We start from the raw sequence: 26,534 nt of genomic DNA, 5'->3' as shown, positions 1-26,534 counted from the left end.
AAATACAACAGGAGGAACGTATCTTCTAGTCTGTGACCAAACTCATGAAATTTTTCTTCCTGCAGCATAATATGGGGCATAGGAGGAAGTGATGTGGATTGTAATTTATTTTTCCTGCAGATAGCTAGATCAAAAAGAGTATAGAAAAAGCAAAACCCATTAATTTATTTCCTTTATTTCAGTGATACTTTTGGCCCACTGGACATTTTGGCACTTTGTCTGACTCGACATGTTGGCACAAATTACCTTCAGCTGTTGTAATATCAAATCCAAAATGACAGTACAGATGAGAAAATATAAGAAAGCAATACCAACATTCCTAAACTAATTATGTAAGGCACTTTATACAGAAAACTTTTCAGTCATTGCAAAGCTTATCATCTCAAGTCTTAAATATTTGGTTTCACTATCAAAGTAGATTTCTTCTGGGCATCTCGGCTTAAATATGTGAGCAATATTTGAAAATATATATAGAAATATACTTTCTCAAACCTTAACAAGTTACATGCGATCTACACGCTGTCCACTCAAAGCCAATGAAAAATAATTTTAACTAAGCAGCTTATGAACACAGGTTTTGGCATAGAATGATTCCAAACTATTTTATTTCTTTTTAATCGTTTGGTTTTTTTTTGGGGGGAGGGTACACCCGATGACGCTTAGGCTATGTTTCCTGGCTATGTGTTCAGAAATTGCTCCAGGTTTGGGGGACCATATGAACCGCAGTGCAAGGCAAACACATTACTGCTGTGTCATTGATCCGGCCCCAAAAACAACTTTATTTCTAAAGTAGTTTAAAAATATTTCTTTTTCAGCAAAATTTGGTATCTTGATAAAGGCAAATGTTTTCACATATCTAAGTTATGTCTATCTAAAGTTATGTGCCCTTCTAAAAAGCACATAATTTTTTATATTTATAATTGGCAGTTCTAGAACTAAAGTTTCCTTATTTGTTCAGAATATTTTTATTAAAGCTGGAACTAATAATTAAAATGCTGCTACTAAAGAAAATATTAAAGTTAAAGAAGAATCATTTGGGGAAAAGTTCTAGAATGTGTTTTAGAGCCATGAATATGTTTTCAATGCTATTAGGAGGAATAACTTAGAAACCTTAACACTTTTTCTAGAACTTCTTTAAATGTTTGTTACACATTTAATATTTAATTCTTTGTATGTATGTTACACATTTAATGAACATTAAACCCTTGAAGAAATAGATTCAAGGTTATATATTTAAACATAAAAATACCTGGATTTCTTTTCGATAAATATTGTTATTGTGCAGATTCAAATGGAAATTTAATTCCTAGGTTTTATTTAGAAATATTCATATTGTTTTCTAGAAATCCTGGACAAATTAATATTCCCAAAAAGCAGTGAATGTGTCTCTTCTCATTGGTTGTTCTTCTTTATGATGTTTTCTAGTCTACTCTGTGATGTGAAAAATTTTCATGTTGTTTAGATCTGATCTTCCAGATTATTAGTTGATGGGGAGCATGTTACATGTGCCTTTTATTCATTTGTGTTTATATTTTGAGGAAATTTCTGTTTTTATTTTTCTCTTCGTTTTTTTAATGAGTTTGGACTTTTCTTTCTTATAATGTTTTTTCTTGTACAGTTCAAATGCATCTTTAATATTAGCACTTTATCAGCTGAATGGTAATTAATAATCTTTCCAATTTTACAGGTGGTCTCTTTATAATCATTATTCTTTTGCAATGTAGAAGTATCTTAATTTAATGTAGTCCCAGTTATTTTGCTTCCACTTACTTGATTAAAGGTATTTCATTATGATTTTGACTTCATGTTAACCTCAAGAAGAATTCTGCCTATGTTTTCCTTTATGACCATAAGGATTCATATCTGATACCATGGTCTTTAATCCATTCTGTTTTGATTTTGGTCATGGTGTATCAATGAGAACTGAGTTCATTTTTTTTTTTTTTTTGCGGTAGTTGATTCTATTTTCCAACAGTACTTCAAGAGGTTTTTTTTTTTGCTCCAGTCACATATTTTACATTTTTAATTTATTCTAACTAATTATATATCTGAGATTCTGCTATAGCATATTCAACTCTATTACTTTGTTCTGAGGATCTGCCTTTATTCTTGTATTAAACTGTTTTATTACTTCCACTTTGTAGAAAAGTTTGAATTTTGAGAAAGTGATGTCTCCCATATTCTTTCTTCCAAGAACGGTTGTAACTATACGGGGCATTGGTGGAAGAATTATGTTTCCATATAAATTTCAGGTGCATTTGATTTATTTTTTTGAAAACTGTCCTATATATCATTATAGGAACTGTGATGTGCTTTGTAGAGTCTTATTATTTTGATGATATTAATTCTACAATGCATTTAGCAGAGGATATTTCTCCATTTTTGAACATCCTCTTTTACTTCTTGAAGTCATTTTTTGTTTTCTTTGTACTGATCTTTTACATCTATGATTCTGAGGTTCGGTTTTTTTTTGTTTTGTTTTGTTTTGTGGCATAATTTTGTATGGTAATTTTTATTAAATATCTTTTTTCTCACTTTCATTATTTGCATTTAGGAAAGATATGAACTTAACGTTATTAATTTTATATCCTGGAAATTTACTATACAAATCTATTGTTTCTAGGAGATTTTAAAGTATTTAGTATTTTCTTGACTCTATTATCATGTCGTCCATAGTGCAAGGGTGACTTCTTTCTGTCTTGAGTGAATGCTCTTGTTATATTTTGTCCTTATTTGCTTGCTATGAAAAGTAAATTTTAATAGTATATTCAATAAAAGTGGAGTGAGTGGGCAACTTTATGTATTATCTTAGAGGGAAGGTTTCTTTTTTCCTTCATTGATATGTTTAGGAAAGATTCTTAAATTCCCACTTTGTTGAGAAACTTTATCCTGAATGGATTCTGGATCTTGTCCAATGATTCCACTGTGTAAATTAATATGATCGTATTTTTCTCTTATTGATATAGAATAATACATTTGCATAAGTTAACATAGCCTTGCATCACTTGGATGACTCCTGCTTGCTCATAGTGCATGATCTCTGAGTTGTTGGACTCTATTTTCTAGCATTCTGTTGAGAATACATGTATCTTAGTTCTTCAGAGATATTGGCCAATAGTTATCTTTTTCTGATTGTCTCTGTTTTTTTGTATAACTTTTGCTTAATAGAGATTGTTTGAGCATGTTTCTGTTTCTTTAATTCATTGGAAAATTCTGAAAAGAAATGGCAATAGATCTCTAAAGGTTAAAGAGAACTCAATATTGAATTTTTCTGGGCTTTACTTTTGTTTTGTGGGTAGATTTTTTATTACTATTTTGGTTTATTTTAAAATTCAGGTGCTCCATATCTTCTTAGTTCATCCTTGAGAAGACATAGGAGTTCAATTAAGTATCCATTTATTCTTGCTTCTATCATTTTGTGGTATAAAGCTTATTAAAGTAAAATATGATATTTATAACTTACAATTTCTGTGATATCTGTCTTTTTTGCAGGAGAATTCCAGTTTATTAATTTCTCAAAGTTTTATTATTCCCATGCTCTTGACTGCTTTGAGGTACTTTTGTTGGTCATTTTAGTTTGTTGAAGAACTGTCTTCCAAACATTAACTTAGAACTTAGCATGAACTTATTTTTACTCTGAGTATTCAAATGTGTATCTTACAGGCATGATGCCTTAATTTCTTGGTACCTGGTTAGGTGGGGCCTTTTCCTTCCACTATCTTAGGTGTTCTGACAAGTGAAGTCAAATACTAATCCTAAGTAGTAAACTGAACCATAATGTCTCAGTTTCTTGGGACCAGCTCTAGGCAGACAACATTAATTTTTATTCAGTTTTGTACTATGTATATTTTCATTATATTATCTTCTATATAAATATGTTTTATCATACATAGCCATATAACTCTGTGTTATTGCGATATAGAGCTGTTTTATGAATATATTTTATTGTGTATTTGCATATATACATAAGAATCAAATTATTTTCAAATGTTTTAAAAGTTTTGTTTTATAACTTGGTATAAAACTAATGATTCTTTAATTCTAAATATTATATTAACCTAATATCTTAGTTTAATAGCATCAGTATTACATAGTATGTGATAGACATTAATCCTATGTTGGATACTTTTCACTTCTCTAGTCTTTGTTTCCCTTTCTTTGATTTTCATCTGTCAAATTGATAGGTTATAATATAAATGCTTCTATCAGCATTGTTTAAATAATTGCTTTACTTGTACTTTGAGAGTCTGCGCTATTTATTTATTTACTTTTGAAACGTTTGAAAATAATTTGCTTCTTATGTATATATGCAAATAAACAATAAAATATATTCATAAAACAGCTCTATATCACACATAACACAGTTATATGGCTATGTATTTGATAAAGCATATTTATATAGAAGATGATATGATGAAAATTTATTTATTTATGACCTTTCAATTAATCCCATGCTTAGATACACCAGTGTACTAATCAGACATCAGATTCCTGAATTCTGTTAATTCTCAGTCTTTTACCATTAAATAGAGGTTAATGGAGGTCTCTGAATGTATATTTTCATTGCTTTAAGGTTGAGTGTATCACCAGCAAAAATGTATGTCTCTGGGAAGATTCTTAAATCAAAGTGCTTTTTTAAAATATATCATCCATGTTTCTTCTGTCTTGTATTTGGTTAGCTATTCTGTCATGTTCCCAGATTAATGATTCCTGCTTCTGTTTTATTCATGTTATTTTTCCTTCACAGTTATGAAATGGTTAAGAAAAACAATAAAATCTTTTTTTTACATATATTGTATTTAAGTATATAAAATATATTTCAAGGAAAATATGGTAAAATAAGCATCATGAAAAATATTGGATATTCAATAATGTAATGGTAGAAATAACTACATATGGAGCTGGTGCTGTAGCACAGCAGGTAGGGCATTTGCTTTGCATGCAACTGAGCCAGGTTTGATCTCAGCACTCAGTATCTTATATGGTCCTTGGAGCCTGCCAGGAGTAACCCCCAAGTGCCACCCGATGTGGCCCAAGAATCACAACAACAGGAAGGCAAACAAACAAATAAGCAAAACCCACAAAAAAACAAACCACTACAGATGGTCTCTTTTTGTGAGTCCAAAAGATCTTTGGACTGAACTCAAACCCCTGTGCTTTCTATGCTCAGAAACCGCTCATGACAGGCACAGGGGATGTATGGGATTCCGGGATTCAAACCACTGACCTTCTGCGTGCAAAACAAACTCCTTACCTCCATGCTATCTCTCTGGACCCTCAAAAACAATTCTTTTACAAAATTTATCATGGAGATTTCAGAAGAAAAGTGGAAATTCTCATCATAAACACTGCCGAACTTTGCCAAAGGCTAGTAGAATCAGTAACCAAATTGGTATAACTAAGAATAGATTTTAACATTGATTAGTCCTATTATTTAGCCACTATCTCATAATATTTCTTGCTATGAAATCCTCCTAGTAATCTCTTTCTTGGGGAAAATACTCGGCATTTAACTGAAAGTGTGTAAAATGAATTTCAATCCTTGATTCTTTCCACTTCAATTTTTTTTTATTTTCAGGTTACCAACAGGATTATTGAGCAAAATTTCTAATATGTTTCAAGAAAATGGTAGTATTCAGTAAATTAAATTGTCCAATTCTTAATTTCTGCAAGGATATTTCTGATATCTTTGTTACAGATGTAAAAATAAAACTTTGGATTCATTACTGTCGTAAATAAAGTAAGAATTTTTTTTTATAGTTTTTGGGTCACACTTTGTGATGCTCATGGGTTATTCCTGGCTATGCGCTCAAAAATCGTTCCTGGCATGAGGGATCGCCCGTATGGAACGCCAGGGGATCAAACCTCATTCTATCCTGGGTTAGCTGCATGCAAGGCAAACATCCTACCACTCGTGCCACTGGTCTGGCCCCAGGTAAGAAATTTTTTTAAAGCAAATTAGCATCAATGCAATTATGTCAACATAGTTTTAGTATAAAGAATATGTTTTGAAATCCAATAACATTTTACATAGTATATACATAGCTATATATGGTAAATGCATAGGTTAATTTTCAATGATTCATGCCTAAACTTATCTAATGTTATGAAGCTTTTTTAGATCAATTGAAAAGAATACATGTAATAAATAAATGAGAAGGATCATCGCACTCCTAATGCAAATTATGCTATTATAGTCTTTTGAGTATTTCAGATAATAGTCTTATTTTACATTTGTTATTCAGTGTAGTTTGAAGAAGAGAGCTTCTAGATTAAAATTTTCAAAGAACACAAAATTATAAATGTTTAGTGCATGTGATTCACCACTTCTTGTAACCCTATAGTTGCGGTTCTACTTATATTTTAGGCAGAATCTCTCTATTCTGGATCATAGGTTTTAAACAGTCTATAATCCTCTGTTTTTGAAGAGGACTCAGAGGAGACACTGAGTTACTATGCATCAAAAGTAAATGTTTGAATAAACAATAGCAATTTATTTAAAAAATAGTGTTGTCCATTTTTGGCTAGTTATAACTAAAGCACTTACTAATCATCATAGCAATTGTATAAAAAAGTTATCACTTCGATTTTATTGAGAAAACAAAGAACCAGTAAATGCCAGCAGTGGGGTGCAATTTTAGAAAATATAGGTTTAGAATATTACTTCAAAATATTATATGAAATATTAATTTTTGCTGAGAGATTGTAATCCAAAACAAATGATGAGAAATTCATCTTAATTCATGTTGCCTGGCAATACAGATAAATAGGGTTAAAGCTGAAAAATGAGAGTAAGTAAATTAATTTCTGCCAGGTAAAATGATGCCTTTGAGCAAGATAACTTTTTAAGAGCTAAGGAGAAATTTATCCAGCAGGAGGCATATTCAGTAAGATTTAGAAACTAGAAAATCTCAATGTTTACCTTAACTGTCTTGTATTTTTTCCTTCTACTTTTTAGTCTCTGTAAAGAAATGAAGAAGAGCATAGTCTATGCTAGTTTTGTGTAAGTTAAGGGCAACTATCTAAAACTATGTCTTGATATGTAAATACTGAAGACAGGCTGGCAACTATAGCAATGTCATTATAAAATGTCCAAAACTAGAAAGTGCACACCTTGTAAAAGTTCAAAAATGAGGGAAAAGGAGAAAGATTAAAATATTAACCACCCTAAGGAATTGCCTGCAAATCATTTGAGTCTGTACTGCTACCATGCTTGTCTAGCACACTAAGGCATCTAGTTCTTCATTCATTTTTGTTTTGGGTCCACACTGGTTGTTGTGCTCAGGACTTGCTTGTGCTATAAACTCAGGTATTACACCTGGTGGAACTATAGGGACCAATGGAAGTGACAGGAATTGAAAATTAGCCACATGCAAGCCAAGTATCCTACCTGCTTAACTATTCCTCCACCTCCAACACCTAATGCTTAAAAAGCACATTTAACTATTTGATAAAGCCACTCATTTGGTTTCTATTATACATATCCATCCTATATTTATCTACTTATAATCTTCATAGTAATCTATCTTAAAATAATTCATTCATATATCCATCCAATGTATTTTCTATTGTTAAAATGCATAACTCCTAGAAAAACCTAGCTAAATACCAAGATTTCTAAATATAGATTGAATTTCTCTGTAACCATAAGAAATTATATATGAAATTTGTATGAAACTTCTCCTTTCTCTCTAAAACAATTACTGTTTGATTTCCTTATCTGATAAAAAATGTTAACTGTTGCTGTACTATTTTTATCTTACCTTTATTTACTTTATTCTCTCTCTCATATGAAGGGTATACATCTATTGGTACTCAGGGACTTATTATTTACTTATTAGTCAGGAGTTGCTCCTGGTGGTGCTAGGAGAAGTCATGTGATACTAGGGATCAAACTCATATGACCTTCATTGAAGCATACGTAATTTATTTGATTTTATTTTGGGGGATGACACCCCATGACTCAGGAGTTACTCCAGCTCTGTGCTCAGAAATTGCTCCTGGCTCAGGGAGACCATATGAGATGCCGGGGATTGAACTTGTATTTGTCCTGGGTCACCCCTGTGCAAGGCCAAATGCTCTACCATTGTGCTACCACTCCAGCCCAAGTACTTTCAGCTTTGTTAGCTATCTTTCTAGATCTTCATTTTCTTAAGAGCCATATTTATTGGCTAATTAGGTTCTTGTAGTGTTATTCTGACATCTAGGAATCAATACTGGTTTTTTGTTTGTTTGCTTGCTTGCTTGTTTGAGCCACCTCCAGCAACACTCAGGAATTACTTTTTGCTCTGTACTTAGAAATTGCTCCTGGCATACTCTGGGGACCATATGGGATGCTGGGGATAAAATTCAGGTCTGCAGCAAGCAAGGCAAACACCCTACGCTCTGTTCTATAGCTTCCCCTTTGCCTTTATAATGCTTATTTGTTTGCTGATTATTTCTTGCAGATACATAACACTATATTTCACTACAGTGAAAACTGAAGCCAAGATGAAAACCAACTTCAAATTTGTTACTTTGTTTGGTCAAGTCTTCATTTGTTCTACGTTCTGCTTATTAATTGTATTCATATATACTTTATAACGATATATGCTTTTCCTTATAAAATATGGGAAGTATGTATGTTAAATAGTCCTTAAAACTTGCTTTAAATTGTTCATTTTTTAAGGATGGCTGAAAGTCCTCTGTAGTTTATATATAATATTTGATGTTTGCTCAGTCAAATGTGCTCTCATACTCTCTTAAATAACTATTTTAAAATATACTTCTCATATAATGTCTTGTCTGCTTAGCTAATTTTCACATGCTAAGATCTCCTATCTTTCTAACATTAGAATTTGCCTCAGGATATAAAGATAAAATTGTCATAAACAAACTGCTTATTTTTGCTTGGCTTTGCAGAATTAAAGTGAGTATTGAGAATATAGAAAATATCTTTTTAATAAATTATAAACATATATCTTAAATATTATATAAAAGTAAATAAAAGTTAAAATTAAGCCAAAACATTTTCTTCCAGAGAGCTAGTCCATCTGTGCATCATCCTATGAAGGTCCTGTTTTGAGGTTGAAATTTCTGGAGCATTCTCAGGATGTGGATGGACCGAGACCCCATCCTGATGGAAGGCACCACACATAACTGACTTACTTCTTCAGCAAGTCAAACTCTACCACCAATCACAAAGAGATGCTAAGCTGCTGAATCATTCCAGTTCTACAGTTCCTGGTTATCTCCAAATTTCAAAGTACTGAGAGCCACATAGGAACACAGCAAATTAGAAAGGGAAGTTTCATAGAAGTATACTACACTCGAGTAAAAACAATAACAAGGGGGAAAAAAAAACACAAGGAATTCTTGATTACAACATAACAGCTTAGTGCTGTTATGCTCAGAAATGCTCAAAAAATGACTTTAGTAACACCATTATTGGGTATATGTTTGACATGAAATATAAACTAAATTATTTTGTGTCCACTTAGGGGACAGTTTCGTGAAAGATAAAAGCTGGGAACATTGATGAAGAGTAGATCACATTGGTGGTAGATATAGTGTTGGAATATTGAAAGAACTGTATTATGAATAACTTTGTAAATCACAGTCTTTAAAATTACAAGCATAAAAAATTAAAAACTCAATGTAAAAAATTTTGATGAATATATAGTCACGTATTAGACTTAGGAATTTGCAATTTTTTTTTCAAATTATCAGCTTCCTAAAATGGGTAATTTCTTTACCTATTTAATTTCAAAATAGAAGCATTTTGCTTCTTAGTAAGTACTTTGGAATAATATATCAAAGAATTTTAATGTTCATAATGCAATCAGGATGGAATAATAAGGATGCATATTTAGCTCTGTGATGGATAGTATTGATTGAACAGTAAATGGACTATCATATTATATTTTGGATACAAACTTCTCAATCACTTCTGAGTATTGAAAAATATGCAAACTGAGAACTACAAGTGCATAAAGAAAACGTTTACAATGAAGGAATGGGCAGTGAGTCAATTAATCACAGACTCAAAGTAGGATAGAAAACACATGTATCCAAGCTGGGAAGAAAGAGAAAATTACCAGCTATATTACTCTTTCTTTAATATAAAATGTGCACTAATAGGCTCCATTGAGCTACAGACAAATTTTGTGTAGAATAACTGTCCTTTCAAATGCAAATATTTCAGTCAGGTTCCTAGAACACAGAATTTTTTAAAACCAAGTCATTCTTCTCTATGGGCTAACGTAATTGTACTCATGGAATATTATATATTTATATAGATAATGGGTACAATTTTAGTGGCTGTAACTAAAGTAATAGAAACTTTTTATTGAGAATATAATCTGAATATCAATACATTTATTTATACAAATATGCACATATATGTATTCATGTGCATATATATATTTTCTCTCAATCCTTGATTAGACACATAGAATCGCAGGTTAGCTAAAACTCCTATAAAGTGTTTTGTGATGATTTAAGTGTCATGGTATAGAAATCCTTTTAAAGGAGTTTAGAGACAGATCCATTGCCTCCGCCATGTCTGCCCATAAGTCAGAAACATAGTCTCATTTAACTTTCAAAAGAGATAATCCAAGACATGAAAACTCTTGGGTAAACTATTCTTGCAACTAATAGCACTGGGGTGATTCAGGAAGGTGGCAAGATACTCAACTTATGGAAGCTTTGGCGGCTGCACACATATCCCACAATGTCCTCACCACTTGGTCCAGCTTCACAGGGCTGTGATAATTGGGGCCTTTAGGGGTACACGATAGTTCACCTCCCCCAGTACCTCTGAGTTCCAAAAACTGGTGGCCAAGCTCATTATTCACAGTCAATGTCATGTTAGCTCTTAGGCTAACAAGGACCAGTTCCACAGTTCCTTGAAATCTTGGATCATGAATCCTCTTAAGCTACAGTGTGACGCCTCCATATTTTTTTAAATGAGTTTTGTTTAATGCTCATTTTAATTAAAGAATTTTGTATAATATTGATTGGAGAATATCTATTGAATGTCTATTGAAAAATCTCTATGTATCCCTTAAGAATTATTATAAAAGAGGGGCCGGGAAGGTGGCGCTAGAGGTAAGGTGTCTACCTTGCAAGCACTAGCGTATGACGGACCATGGTTCGATCCCCCGGCATCCCATATGGGCACCCCAAGTCAGGAGTGATTTCTGAGCACATAGCCAGGAGTAACCCCTGAGCATCAAACAGGTGTGGCCCAAAAACCAAAAAAAAAAAGAATTATTCTAAAAGAAACATTAAAATTAATAAATAATTGATGTTGGGCGATTTCCTTCTTTTTTTCTTTTTATTATAATAATAATTTTTATTTTGACCAAAGTGGATTACATATCTTTCACAATAATATTTTAGGCACATATTGACATTGAATCAGGGGAATTCCCACCACCAAAGTTGTTCTCCTTGCACCCCCATTCTCAGCATTCATCCCATATTCCCCTTCTTTACTCCTCAGGCTGCTAGTATAAATGGCCTCCTCTGTGTCTAACTTGTTGTAGATTGGGTATCGATTCTGTTGTCATTGGATCGGGTTTGGTGTTTAAGTCCGATCATTTTTATTACTACTTAGTTATCAGAGAACTGATTGGTCTTGGTGCCCAAGTATAAATGCACCAAATTACATGTGAAATTATTATAGAAGCTAAGACCAACTAATAAATGGCAATACAAAGCTCAACTCTCAACACCCAGCTTAGTAAACCTGCAGACAATGACATGATGCCCCATTGCAAGATATGACAATTTTCACAAATTTTTTTAGTAAAGTTTAATTTTCCAATAATTAAAACATTATTCATCTGTAGCAAGTAGTATAATAAAAGTTACTCACAGCTACCATGGAGAAGACTTTGGGGTGTGCGGATAACTGGGGATAATGGTGTTACACTGGTGGTGGGATTGGTGTTGGAACATTAAATATCAGAAATAATGTCTATGAGCAATAGTTTAAGCCAGTATTTAAATAAACTATTTAAAAAACTAAAAAATAGTGGCTGGAGAAATAGCACAACAGTAGAGCATTTGTCATGCATGAGGCTGACCTGGGACAGACCCTGGTTCGATTCCCGCCAAATCATATGGGCTCCTGAGCCATTCAGGAGCAATTTCTGAGTGGAGACCCAAAAGTAACCCCTGAGCACTGCCAAGGTGACCCAAAAACAAACAAAAAATTTAAAAAAAAAAAAGGAAAAAGGGTAAAAATATTAAAAAAAAAACTAAAAGGTAAGAAAAAATGGTGTTTAAATATCAACATCTTGTAATCAAGGAACCATTCTTAGAGTCTTTTGTAAGACCAGAGAGATAGTACAACTTGTAGGTTGCTTGTATTGCATAAAATAGACCTGGATTCTATCCCAGCATCATATAAAGTGTTTTTACTATCACCAAAAGGGATCCCTGAGTAGAGCCAGGATTAACTCTTGAGCAATATGAGGTATGGCCCCCCCAAGCAAAGTAAATCAAAACAAAGAAAAAATATAGCGTATATGTATATACATATATCATATTAAGTCAACTCTTAAATGAACTCTGAAAATTAAGTTATTAAAGTTTTCTTTGTTCTTGGTCCAGTGGTGTTCAAAGATTAATCATGGATTTGTACTCAGGGATAACTCCTGGTGAGACTCAGGAGATGATATTTCGTATTGAAAGTAAAATCCAGGTCAAGCATGTGCAAATCAAATGCCTGATAGGCTATAAATCAGTCTGACTAATATATAAATATAGGTAAATAATCTAAAGTCATTTTCATATAATAAATACTACAACCATTGATATCAGACCTGTGTAATTTGAATTCTTGATCTATTTCACTATGTTAGGCCATTAATTTATATTGTCCCTTAAATTTTTTGCTTGTTTAATCTTTTTTCACCTTCATCATAGTGGTAACTCCACATAGCTCTGCAGATATTATACAAAGATTAATATGCTATTTAACTTGATTTTAATATAATTCTCACCAGGCATCTAATTAACTCTGCTTAACCTGCCTATACTCCATTCCTCTTTCACCAGAGTGTTAATCTCCTGCTAATTTTGAAAGCCAAATTGAGTGCTAGTAATATAACATTCACTATTTTATATGGAAAAAAAAAAGAATTTCTTAAAAAATATATTAGGTCCTGAATGACAACATCATATACAGCACTCAACTTGCAGGCACCTACTTTATGTTCAATTCCCTGCACCACATATCATGTGGTATCCCACATCATGGGATGTCCCAGTTTCTGACAGGAATAATGTCTAAGCTTAGAGCAAGGGTCTAACCAAAAACAAAACAAAACAAAACAAAAAAGCAAAAATCTTCTTCTATGGTTAGTACAGGGGGTTTGCTCTTACTTATTATTGTGGAACTGGGTTTAGCTTTTAAAATACAGATAATTTCTTACTTAAAAATTATCATTTTTAAGCTTCAACAGAACAGTCATAATCAACTTAAATATAAAAACAATTGGATGCTTGAAAGGTAGGTGTATTATGAATATTTAACACCACTCAGGTCAGTCTAAAATAGATTTTAAAATACCTGAGAAATTTTTCTTTAATAACTATATGTTTAATCTATTAGACATATTTAGACACTTTAAGCATAAAGTTAATATTTTAATTTTTTTTTTGTTTTTGGGTCACACCCAGCAGTGCTCAGGGGTTACGCCAAGCTCTAAGCTTAGAAATCGCCCTGGCAGGCTCTGGGGACCATATGGGATGCCGGGATTTGAACCACAGTCCTTCTGCATGCAAAGCAAGTGCCTTAACTCCATGCTATCTCTCCAGCCCCTCCACTTAATATTTTTAATTTGTAACTTAGCTCTATCATTTTTCAATTGAATCTTTTCTAAATAAAATAAGATTTTAAGTACAATTTTATTCGAGTATAATGCACACCCATGTATAATGTGCACCCTAGTTTTCTATTAAAAATTGGTATAAAATTTTGTTTCACACCAAACATTGTAATTGATAAAAAAAAAAGTTGTTGAACACATGCGACCATGATAAAAATCATTTATTGACAACATAAACTGGTATAAACACAATACCGAAATAAAATGACTGGTAACAATATTGATTTAAAATGCTTCCAAGTCAGATTCATCATCAGATACACTAAAGAGTTGTTCCCATTCTTCTCGAGTTAGGTTTTCATCAGTGTCCCAGTTGGCAGGAACATCTGTTTCTCCAGTTTCTTCGCTTTCTTCTGAGCCTGAATTCCACAGCAGGTCATCTTTTGTGCCGTCCATTTGATTGTTGATGCCTGTTTTCCAAAAACTCTTGATGACCATTTCTTTTGGTATGTCTTCCCATGATGTTTTAACCAAACCAGGATGTCATGAGAGATAGGCCAGCCCAGAAAAGGTGCTGTGCGAAATCACAATTAGCCTGCACCCTCATTGGACCAGCTGCCACTGCCACCCCACGCCAGCCCTCTTTTATAACAAGCATCCAAAATTTGATTTCTTTTTTTGGTAGAAATTTTTGCGCATTATACTCGAATATATACGGTATATATATCGTATATCTAGCTATCAAATGACTTATAAAATATTCTATTTTAAGAGTTCTTATTAACATATGTAAATGTAAAAATGTTTGATAAGTATAACATGTATCTATATAAGAAGCTAAATAATTCTACATATAATTAATATGATATATAAAATGTAAATAAAATGGTATATATCATTAACTGAGAGCTTATGAATGAGACATTAATTCTTTACATGTAGTACATCTATTAATTTTAAAATTATATGACACAAATCCCCTCTTTTGCATTAAGTGTAACTAGTGGAGTGAGGTTAAAAAACTTTGGTAGAGGCCAGAGTGATGGCACAAGCCATAAGGCATCAGCCTTGCCAGTGCTAGCCTAGGACGGACCACAGTTCGATCTTCAGCCATCCCATTTGGTCCCCCAAGCCAGTATCGATTTCTGAACTTGTAGCCAGGAATAACCCCTGGGTGTGGCCCAAAAACAACAACAAAGACACAAGCAACAACAAAGTGGATGCAGACACTTTGTTCCAGAATTTATGTTTATATACCCCATTGGGTTTCCTCATATATATGATGAAGCCAGTATGCAGTCATGTTTATAAACTGACACATATAAAGAAATGTTTTTATTGCATCATAGTGCAGAACTTAGAACCACTGGGCAAAACCTAGCGAGACCTGTCAGGGCTTACATGATGCTAGATATTAATTTTAGGGCCTTGTGCATACTAGTCATTCAATATACCATGTGACTTTGGCTCTATATTCATAAACAATGGATGGTCACAGAGGCTGCAGTTTATCAATATTTGAAGAACTTTGTCATTGCAAATATTTTCAGATTGATTATTTTACAGGTGAAACACATTCATACGGTATATTTGCAATTGCTTGTTACTTAAATGAAACTCACTTTTTAGGAATATATACAAAAATATATTCAGCAGACTAGCAAATTAACATTTAATAAAACAAACTACCAGTTAATTTGGAAAGTGAGATAAACAAAAAACAGTTACCATTGTTGGCTGAGTAGGTCTGAGTAGTACTGATGTAGCAAGTAAGAGTGCTTGCATTGCATAAAACTGATCAAGGTTCAATATCTAGCATCACATATGGAACCCTGGCCAGGAATAAGTTCTGTATATTGATATAGGTAGCTCAAAAACAAACAAGCAAAAATATATAGGCAAAAAATGAAAGTAAAAAAAAGATTTCATTGTTTATACTTACAGGAATTATAAAATCATTACTTAAGTTCAACATCATATATATTTTTAATAAATTTCAGAGGAATGTCACTGAACTTTATAGTGTCACAGCTCATTTGGAGGGAATCCCCATAAGATCTTTCCTCAAGTACAGAGGAGGGAATAGTTAACATTTCATTATCTTTAGGGATGAGCAAAATGTATATTGCAAAATAAAAAAGTAAAAGAATACATCTATTTATACTTAACTTTTAGGTGTGAAGAACAAAACGCAATACTTAAGATTTTGTACATGTAATATTTTATTTTTTTGTTCTAGCTGTTATTCTCTTTATTTTTCCCCCCTGGATAGTCCAACATATTCAGTCAACAAATAACCTTATATTTCTAAAATAATGTCTCCAAGAATAGAATTTAATTGCATTTCCCTCACATTCTATTAACAACATTTATAATATAAAGCAAATGACCCCCATCATTAAAGATAAAAGGTAAAAGGGAAGAAATATTTATGAAAAGTGATGACTTAAGGAAATGCCGATCATTTTCAGTTAATAAACTCCCAAGTCTAAATGCCATATTATAAGCTTCGGAGTCCCTCAGTCAATCATCTACATAGATCACAGATATTAAATAATAAAATTGAGTGGTTATTACAACTATAACAAGCTAAGGGGGAGAAAGAGAAGGAAGAGGGGATAATGGTACATTGTGCATCATACTTGATTTGCTTGACCATCATTTGGAAAATTCATCTTTTCTGATTTTGAGAAAGAGCTCACTTGAAAAACAGTGGAAGTTAGGAGGGCAATGTAACTACAAGGTTTTTTAGTTAACCGAGGTTTGGAATTGGGAATTCACATAGAAAGAGTAAAGGCACTTCTCCTTTACATTTGAATAGAATATTTATTCTGTAAAGAATTGTTTCATCTGTTTTCAAAGATGAAGTTCTTAATTTTATAGATGTTTGACTTCCTTATTTCAGATGTTTCATAAAGAAAAGAATAATAAACCACAGATAGAAATATAAAGTAACTAACTAGTTTGGTCAATCTCATGACCAAATCCCTCCATTAACTGCCATTCATGTTGGATTTTAATCATGGCGGCACACAGTCGAACAGCTGTTGAATCTTAAATAAGTGCCGTAATCCTTCTGAGTCTAAATTAATCCTTCCATGAGCATACTATGTCACACCTGTCCATATCTAATTTGGTAATCTTAAGTGACTCATGCAGTCTGATGGGATCAATTTTCTTACATAAGATGTGGTCCATGGAGTCATTTGCCTTCATATATTAAGACTTAACTGTTTGAATATTTTAGAACTTTAATTTTAAGATTTCAACACATTCTACATGGTTTCATTTTATAATAGAGTACTAAAATTCTGATTTCATGATTTATTAATTTGAAACCATCTCTTCATCATTTGTACTTAATCTCATAAATTTCAGGGTCAGATATGTAAATGTAAAGGTGTTTCAGTCTGATTAAATGTATTTTATCAAGAATTTATTGATGTTTTTGTCAGAGAAAGAGCAAAAATTTTACCTTACTAAAACATTCTTTAGAATTTTAGAATGATTTGATGAGTAATTTATCAAAGGTGTTGATAAAAAGATCATATCATAAAATTATAGAATATCTAAAAAATAAATGATTTTATAATTTCTTATAAATCTAAACTTATTTTAATTTTATAACTAATTACAATTGCTCCTTCATATTCACCCAAATAAGCTGAAAATCAAGTTCATATAGAAACCTGCATTTTTATGGTTGCAATATCTTTAGTCATAACTGTCTAAAGCTCCAAAAAATTCTATATGACTTTCAATTTCTTTTTTTTTTTTTTGTGGTTTTTTTTTTGGGTCACACCCAGCAGTGCTCAGGGGCTACTCCTGGATCCATGCTCAGAAATTGCTCCTGGCAGGCACGAGGGACCATATGGGACGCTGGGATTCGAACCGATGACCTCTTGCATGAAAGGCAAACGCCTTACCTCCATGCTATCTCTCCAGCCCCGACTTTCAATTTCTAAATGGATAAAAGAAATCATATAATACAGTTTTAGCCATTTTTCATTAATTTGAAGGATACCTTGAATTTATTAATGATTATAAGAAAAAGGAACTATAAAATAAATCTAAAACATTCAATTTGTCATGTTCTCCAAGAGGTTTGATAGACGCATTAAGTGTTACATATCAGGTCCCAAAACTTGAAGCTATTTAGTTTTGAGTGATTTATAAGTCAGAGCACCTTAATTAGTCTCTCATATACTCATACATATGCTATCTTTCACCATACCTTGTGCTTTGTGTATATTTTGTGACAATAATTTTATTAAGTAAATGCTCTCACTATCCCCCAATATACTTATGAAACATGTATAGAAGCAAGTTTCTTAACAGATGTTTGACAGTACATAGAACATATTCTTTCCACTAGTCCATTAACTATAGTGTAACTACATTAATAGTATATTTATCTGTATATATATATGTATGTTAATATATCATAACAACTTTTCTAGAAAAATGAATAAAACTTGACTTGAGGTCTCATGATTTCAGTTATTATGCAATGAGTGCTGAATATTATGGCTATTTCTCCTTAAAATTTCTTCAATTCAATATCTTCTTGCTATCAAACTAACATAGATTTGTTGTGATCACACATGCCACATACACTGCCTGAAAAGCAGTTCTTTGAGAGTATTGAGTAGTTTGGATGAATATAATATGGGCTATCACCTTACTAACAGATATTTGTTTCTCATGGCTTCAGAAACTTGGGGAATTTAATATTGTTCATTTCTAATACTATTTGTTTATACTGAGAACTCCCTCCTGCTCAGAGCTCTCTTTTGGGATTGTTGCTTTCTTCTTGCTGGGAAAAGATGAGAAGAGTAAATACTTTTATTTTTCCTCTTCATTTGAAAGAGAAAACTATTCCTTTATGGAAGTCTTGTTGCTATTTTTATTTTTATTTTTTTTGGTTTTTGGGCCACACCGGGCGGTGCTCAGGGGTTATTCCTGGCTGTCTGCTCAGAAATAGCTCCTGGCAGGCATGGGGGACCATATGGGACACCGGGATTCAAACCAACCACCTTTGGTCCTGGATCGGCTGCTTACAAGGCAAACACTGCTGTGCTATCTCTCCGGGCCCAATTTTTAAACCTAACTTTTTTTCTAAATAGCTCATCTTGAAATACCCTAATGTTGTGACAAGGACTTCCACAAAGGAATTTAGGGTAAAAGGAAAGAATTGTTCCATAATCTCTTTTCATAACTGGCTCTGTTTATCCTCTGCTTCAGTTCATTCCTGACATGGTACTTTAAACCAATAACCTTATCATGGCACTCCTTTAGTTTTAATTTAACCATAACATAAACAAAATATCTCATCTTTGTAAGACACTGCATTTTCTTGCTCTTAACAAAGCTCTAATCTCATATTTACATAACTTTCACCTTCCCTTCACACCTAAATATTCCAGGTATTTTACCTATGTTACTTATTCCTATAAATCTATAATCACATTTGGAGTTATGGATGACTACTTAAAGAGGCAGAGCTAGGAATTAAACATTTAGGTGTTTAAATGAGTTTTCAATAGCATCTATTTGTTTCATAAAAAAATTCTTTCCTCCACTTAGTCGTCAAATTATAAATTGAATTAAATTGTTATTATGTTTGAAATTTAACAAAATTATGTTAAAATTTAACATAACAATAATCCATACATTTTATTCTATTTTAGAGAAAACCTAGTAATTCTAGAGGGCTGAGAGATAGTTTAGTAGGTACAGCCCTTGCCTTGCTCTTGTTGGTCAATATTGCTCTTGGCATCCCATATAGGCCCTGGAGCCTGCCAGGAGTAATTCCTAATTTTATAGATAGTCTAACCCCTAAGCAGCACTAGGTGTGGTTCCAAAACAAAGACAAAAACAAGAAATAGCAATTTTAATTTATGGAAAAGAAAGACAACCATGGAGATATTATGGTCAGACCTATGTAACATGTGAAATAATATAAAAAAATTACAGGGAACTATAGGATGGTTTTATATAAATATCTCAGAATCAATGAAAGTACATAAAAATTTCTTCTCAATAAAGATTTGTAGGCCATAACTCTAAGAGCAGGAGGCATAAATAGGCCCATATAATAGGATCAATACTATATAAAGATATTTAATGATATGTGATAAAGCACAAGAGAGGGAGCATAATATATTTGGAGTGGACTGAAACTATTATAAATTCAATGAATTCAAGTGGATTCCTTTTAGAAGAGAATTTTTACAATGAGGAACTAGGGAAATTGGCTATAGGTTGGGTTTTGCAAATTTTTAGAATTTCAATTTTATGATAAATGTGATTTGGACTTATTACATAAATAATTCAATTTCTATAAGGTATAAACAATACCTTGCTGAATTTGTGAAGAGAAAAGTAAAAAAAAAAGCCTCTTACTAGTGTAAATGAAATACATTACTGTTGGTTTTTTTCTTATTTCTATTATGTCTGCCACTTTTTATTATTCTTGAGAAACATTGAATGGTATTGTATTGCTTTGTAGAAACAATCTTGAAATATTAAATGGTTTGTTGTTTGAATGCAAGAGCAAAGCCTCTCTGCAGGTGGTAGGATTGATTTGTAACAGTATTTAATTTGTTCAATAAAACAAAATTTTTCACAGAAAATACAAAAAGAAATTTAGCACAGAATATTAAAAGATTATATTTCCATATTTGTTTCCTAAACCTATCATTTTTAATAACTTTCTTTTTTCACACCTGAGATATCATAGTTTCTATAAACATTTGCAGTCTTCCCACTCACAGAACAGAATTTACATTAGATTACATTTTGAAAAATACAGTTGCTGTACCTGCATCCTGCCACTCAATGTTCTTCTTCTTAATTAATTAATTATTTTATTTTTTTGGTTTTTGGTTTTTGGGCCATACCTGGAGACGCTCAGGGATTACTCCTGGCTATGCACTCAGAAATCGCTCCTGGCTTGGGGGACTGTATGAGATGCCAGAGGATCGAAGTGTGGGCCATCCTAGGTTAGCATGTGCAAGGCAAATGCCCTACTGCTTGCACCACTGCTCCAGCTCCAGTCTCACTGTTTTTTTTTTTTTGTTTTGTTTTGTTTTTGTTTTTTTAAAGGGGTGGAGGGAAATAAAGCTGTTAAAAACTACAGGTATGCTGGGTATGCAGCTGAAAGTTGGCAATCTAAGGAAGATGGGGGAAAGTCCATCTTGCCAGCCCATGCCTACTGCACCCATCACTCTCATTCAATGAAGCCTTCATACCTGCTTCACCACTCCTCTACAATTCTCTACAGAGACACCAATCTGATAAAAAATACAGGCATGCTTAAATTTTGTGCTGATACCATCATGACTTTTATGGAGTCAGTGCAAGCAACCTCATCCATACTTCCAGAAGTCCTGGCAGCTGAAAACAATCCTCACAAATACTGTAATATCAGCAATAGTGAGTGGAACTCCTGGATTGTGCAGCTGCATTTGTGGCCACACAACTGCCATTTTTATAAATAATAATTTATTTAAGCACCGTGGTTAATAAAATGTTTGTAGTTGGGTTTTAATCATTGAATGTATACCAACATTCACCAATATTAATTTTTCCCACCACCAGTATTCCCCATTTCTCTCCTCCCCTACCACCTGCCTGTCTTCAGGATAAGCATTCTGCTTCTCTCTTTTTCTAACTATCATTATCATGGTAGTGTTAATGCAGTTATTTCTCTAACTGTGTTTGCCGCTCTTTGTGGTAAACTGGCTAGTCCTCTGGCCCACATCTAAATTGTCTCTGGGTATTATTACCATACTTTTATTTCTCTAAAATCCCACAGATAAGTAAGACTATTCACAACAAAATTTCCCCATAAGAACACACCAGTGTGTAGCTGAAGCCACCTAATTTTTATAAACAAATGAAGTAACAGAATGGTCAACTAGCATCAAGACATTACTAAATCTTCTGACAATGAATTATTGACTTTATTGGAGATACAATAATATTCACAAATTGACTTGTTGATATACTTTTCTTTCTTCTTTCATTTCTTTATTTTTCTTTTGTATTGAAGAATTTTGCTCCTTATCTGGAAACAAATGAATCATAATTATCTATGTCAACTATGTCACACATGCTCTTTGACAAAAGTAAGTTAAAAAGATTACATTTTACATTGGAAAATGTTCAAACTGTAAAATTAAAATGTAGATGTTTGGGCCCAGAGAGATAGCACAGCGGCATTTGCCTTGCAAGCAACTGATCCAGGACCAAAGGTGGTTGGTTCGAATCCTGGTGTCCCATATGGTCCCCAGTGCCTGCCAGGAGCTATTTCTGAGCAGACAGCCAGGAGTAACCCCTGAGCACCGCCGGGTGTGGCCCAAAAACAAACAAACAAAAAAAGTAGATGTTTTTTCATAATTTCTTTGAAGTACATCTTTTTTTTTTTTTCTAGAGATAGGGTCTCGTTATGTTGCCCAGGCTGGAGTGCAGTAGCTATTCACAGTTCGATCCCACTACTGATCATCACCGGAGCTTTAACCTGCTCAGTTCCCGAACTGGGCTGATTCACACCTCTCACCCTTTTTTTTTTTTTTTTTTTTTTTTTTTAATCGCAGGAGTCAGCACATCCAGAGTGCAATGGATAAGCCTCGCCCTGGGGAAACCACCTTTGTGATCATGGTATCTCCCCTGCCAGGTAAGTATTGATTCATCCCTTCTTACGCATCTTGGTGGTCCCCCGCACCGGGGGGTCACCATATTGATGCTCTACTTAGTGCACTAAAGCCCAGAACTCCTGGATTTAAGCAGTTCCCTGGCATCAACCTCAGCCTCCCTAGTAGCTGAACTACAGGTGTGTACTACCATGGCCGGCTGAAGTACATCTTTAATTGTACTTGTAAACCCTTTATCACTAGAAAAGTATTTTATATCCTGTTTATAATAGAGTTTTTCATATATTTACTAAACAAATTATTTTATTATCAAATATTACATATTTTAGAATTTTCGCAATCTTTATCAGATATGCTTTCTTAATTACTAATTTGATTAGCACACCTCTAGATACTTTATAATTTAATTAAACACATAAATATTAATTAAAGTATCTCTGTTCATCCAAAAACACATAATATAAAAGTCATGTGAATTCATCTAATCTTATTGTCCTGCAGAACTTGATCATCTTCAGAATTGCTTGTAAAAATATTTTCTCTATTAGCTCGGGATCAGATGAAATTGAAACTAAAAAAAAAATTGGAATTCCTAGGAGAGTCATAATTTGAGAACATTTTAAGCCACTGTTATTAATAATTGTTTCAAACATTATGCTGCTTTATTAATTTCATAGTAACAAATTCCTATAAGATTTAATAACATACAGAAAGATTATTGCTCCAAAATCCTCAAAATTAAGAACTAACAGTTTTTTAGAACTTGAATTTATACCTAGGAAATTATTACATAAATATTGTATCATTTGAATATTGTCCAAAAATTTAACAAGTATTGAAAGAGGATGTCCCTCAAAGACTTTAGTTATGACATTGCTAGATTTATAAGAAAGATCGCCATTGTTTATTTTATAAATTTTCCATTAGCATCTTCACTGGGAGGACATTTTCATAGTGCTATTATAGCATTGAGTTTGAATAAAACTGTGTTCACTAATCTCATCACGTATAATTTTAACTCTTAGATTTGTGTTATTCAAAGCATCGTGAGTTCCAGTGTTAACATGCATACATATCTATGTGATATTGCAGATTTAGAGATTATAATAAATATCAAATTTCAGATAAACAAAAGATGTTTTAGCAGAAATGTGGGTTTTCCAATTATATAAGTTATGTTTGCACTATACTGTAGTCTAATAGTTACTCAATATACTTTGAGGTCTAAAATACTTAGCATAATTTAAAATATTTTTGAATGCTAATAATCATTTGAGTATTGAGTAAGTCATAATTCACTTGCTGGTCCAGGATCTAGTTTCAGTGTTTCAGTATTTCATAAATGCTGAGTTAACAGACAAGGATTTGCTGACCTTACAGATTGTTTTGACAATTTCTTAAAATAAGACAAGAATAATGTTTCACATATAGGTTGCCATTTTATTTATAAATATTTATCTGTGGATTCCAATATTGTTGAACAGCATTTTATCCATTTCAAAACTGGAGTAAATTGAAAATTTTTCTTCTGCTTTAACAACTAAATTATGTACTATTATAAATCCTTCCATCTCGTTATAAACATGTTTACAACAACTTTCTCATGAGATTCCTTTAAAAATAATTTTTTCAGTTAATTTTTAAGTAGGCTATTTGCACCTGTAAATATTTTCTTTTGAAAACACAGCAATTTGGGCCGGGAAGGTGGCACTAGAGGTAAGGTCTGCCTTGCAACTGCTAGCATAGGATGGACCGTGGTTTGATTCCCCCGACGTCCCATATGGTCCCCCCAAGCCAGGGGCGATTTCTGAGTGCATAGCCAGGAGTAACCCATGAGCATCAAACTAGTGTGGCCCAAAAAAACAAAAAACAAAAACAAACAAAAACACAGCAATTTAATCACATATTTAGCTCTTCCTAAAATTCTTCCTGTCTTGATATCCATACACTACATCTGCAGGATTTCTTTATGGAGATCGTAAGCATTCCAAGTTAATCCATGAGAACTGGATGCAGCTTTCAAGCTTTTTACCTCTTCTTTTTAACTGATATTAATTGCATCAAGAAAACTGAACTCTTTCCTGAAAAGTGAATCCTTTATTGATGTTTTTCATTTTATTTGGCTAGATTTTTTAGACAAGCCACTGAGGCATCCATAGTATTTAAAAATGGAATTTTAAAATACATTATTATTTGAAAAGAAAATACTTGCTTTTTTGTTTTGTTTTGTATTTTTGGGCCATATCCAATGATGCTCAGAGGTTATTCCTACCTATGCACTTAGAAATTGCTCCTGGCTTGGGGGACCATATGGGACATCAGGGATTGAACTTAGGCCCATCCTGGGTCAGCTACATACAAAGCAAATGCCATATCCCTGTGCTATCGCTCCAGCTCTTAAAATACTTATCTTTAAGCAACAAATTGGATCTAGAAGTAAAAAATAAACGTTAATCTTCTTGTATATATCCATCAGAATTCTTGATTAATCAGCTGTGCTATCAAAGAGCAGACTATTTTAAAAGGAATCTTATATACAGAACAGTAGGACTCAACAGTAGGACTGAAATATTTCAGAAATACTGGAGTCATTCAGAATTACTATAGTAATTCTGATTTACATAATTTTCAGCATAATTTTATCTATCTGGTGTCTTTTTTATGTTTCTACACACATTATAATTGACTGTTGTAAATCATAAAGTTGTCTGAATTTGGATAAGGACTATGTTGAATCTACTTAGTAGTTTATCTAAGATGGTCATTTCATTTTCAAAACACTCACTCTTCCTAAAGTATGTTTTTTCATTTTCTTTGATCTTCTTCAATTTGTTTCTTTTTTTTTTTTTCCGAGCCACACCCATTGAATGCTCAGCGGTTACTCTTGGCTAAGCACTCAGAAATTGCCCCTGGCTTGGGGAGACCATATGGGATGCCGGGGGATTGAACCACGCTCCTACCTTGGCTAGCACTTGCAAGGCAGATACCTTACCTCTAGCGCCACCTCTCTGGCCCCTTCAATTTGTTTCTTAAGTGTTTTAAAGTTTTTGTGGTATGGGTCTCTCAGCTCTTTTGTTAAATTAATTCCTAGGTTCTTGACGCAAATTTACAGTATTTTAAATGTGATAGACTCAGACCTGTTTCTGACTCATTATTGTTATTATTAAGAAATAAAAGATTATTTTTCTGTATAGACATTTTAGCTGGCCACTTTGCGATATTAGTTTATTGTTTTTAGGAAATTTACTGTGGACTCTATAGAGTCTTTAATGTATATCATAATGTCATCTGATAATAGAGATAGTTTGGGAGCTTGAGAGATAGCACAGTGGTAAGACAGACCTGGATTCCGTTCCCAGCATTCCATATGATCCTCTGAGAGTAGTGCCAGGATCGATTTCTGAGCCAGAACAGGACAAACTCCTGAGTGCTGACATGTGTGGCCCAAAAACAAACAAACAAACAAACAAGCAAAAAGAATAGAATAGTTTGATTCACTCGTTTCCAATTTGTATCCCTTTGGTTTTCTTCTCTTGACTAATTGTTGTTGCTAGAACCTCTAAAATTATGCTGAATGAGCACACATTCTTGCCTTGTAACCTCAGTGGCAAAATTCTGTATTTTTTAAACTAGTTTCAATATAAAATTTATGGTTAGGAAATAATTCTGCCCTGGATTTTCTTTGTCTGTTCTTTGGATCTTTGACTCCAGATTTACCATATATTTTGCTCTGTAAAATGCTCCTGATCATAAGACACACATAATTTTTGGATGACGAAAACAAATACCATATTTTCCGGCATATAAGATGACTTTTGAAACAAAAAAAGTCAACCAAAAATCAGGGGTCGTCTTATACAACGAGTATATCCTGAAAAATGTTTCAATATGCCTAAACGAAACAAACAAACAAAAAAAAAAAGAATCAGGCCACAGAGTTTCCAAATCTCTTTCTCGGGGGCTCCCAAACAGTACTCAGGAGAAGTGGGGGTCACTTCTGGTAAAATCCAGCTAACTGTGTTGGTGGTTCAGTGCTAAGGTCTGAGGATGGGTTTGG

The 26,534-nt window shown here is 33.1% G+C and overlaps 1 pseudogene; it reads right to left on the bottom strand.

Annotated features, from left to right (window-relative positions):
* Positions 1–22,357: 22,357 nt before the first annotated feature.
* On the bottom strand, positions 22,358–22,508 carry LOC126032826 (uncharacterized; annotated as a pseudogene).
* Between the last annotated feature and the right edge of the window lie 4,026 nt (positions 22,509–26,534).

The sequence above is a fragment of the Suncus etruscus genome, chromosome 16, assembly GCF_024139225.1.
Source record: "Suncus etruscus isolate mSunEtr1 chromosome 16, mSunEtr1.pri.cur, whole genome shotgun sequence".
NCBI classification, from domain to species: domain Eukaryota; kingdom Metazoa; phylum Chordata; class Mammalia; order Eulipotyphla; family Soricidae; genus Suncus; species Suncus etruscus.
This window is presented reverse-complemented; position numbering and strand designations above follow the sequence as displayed.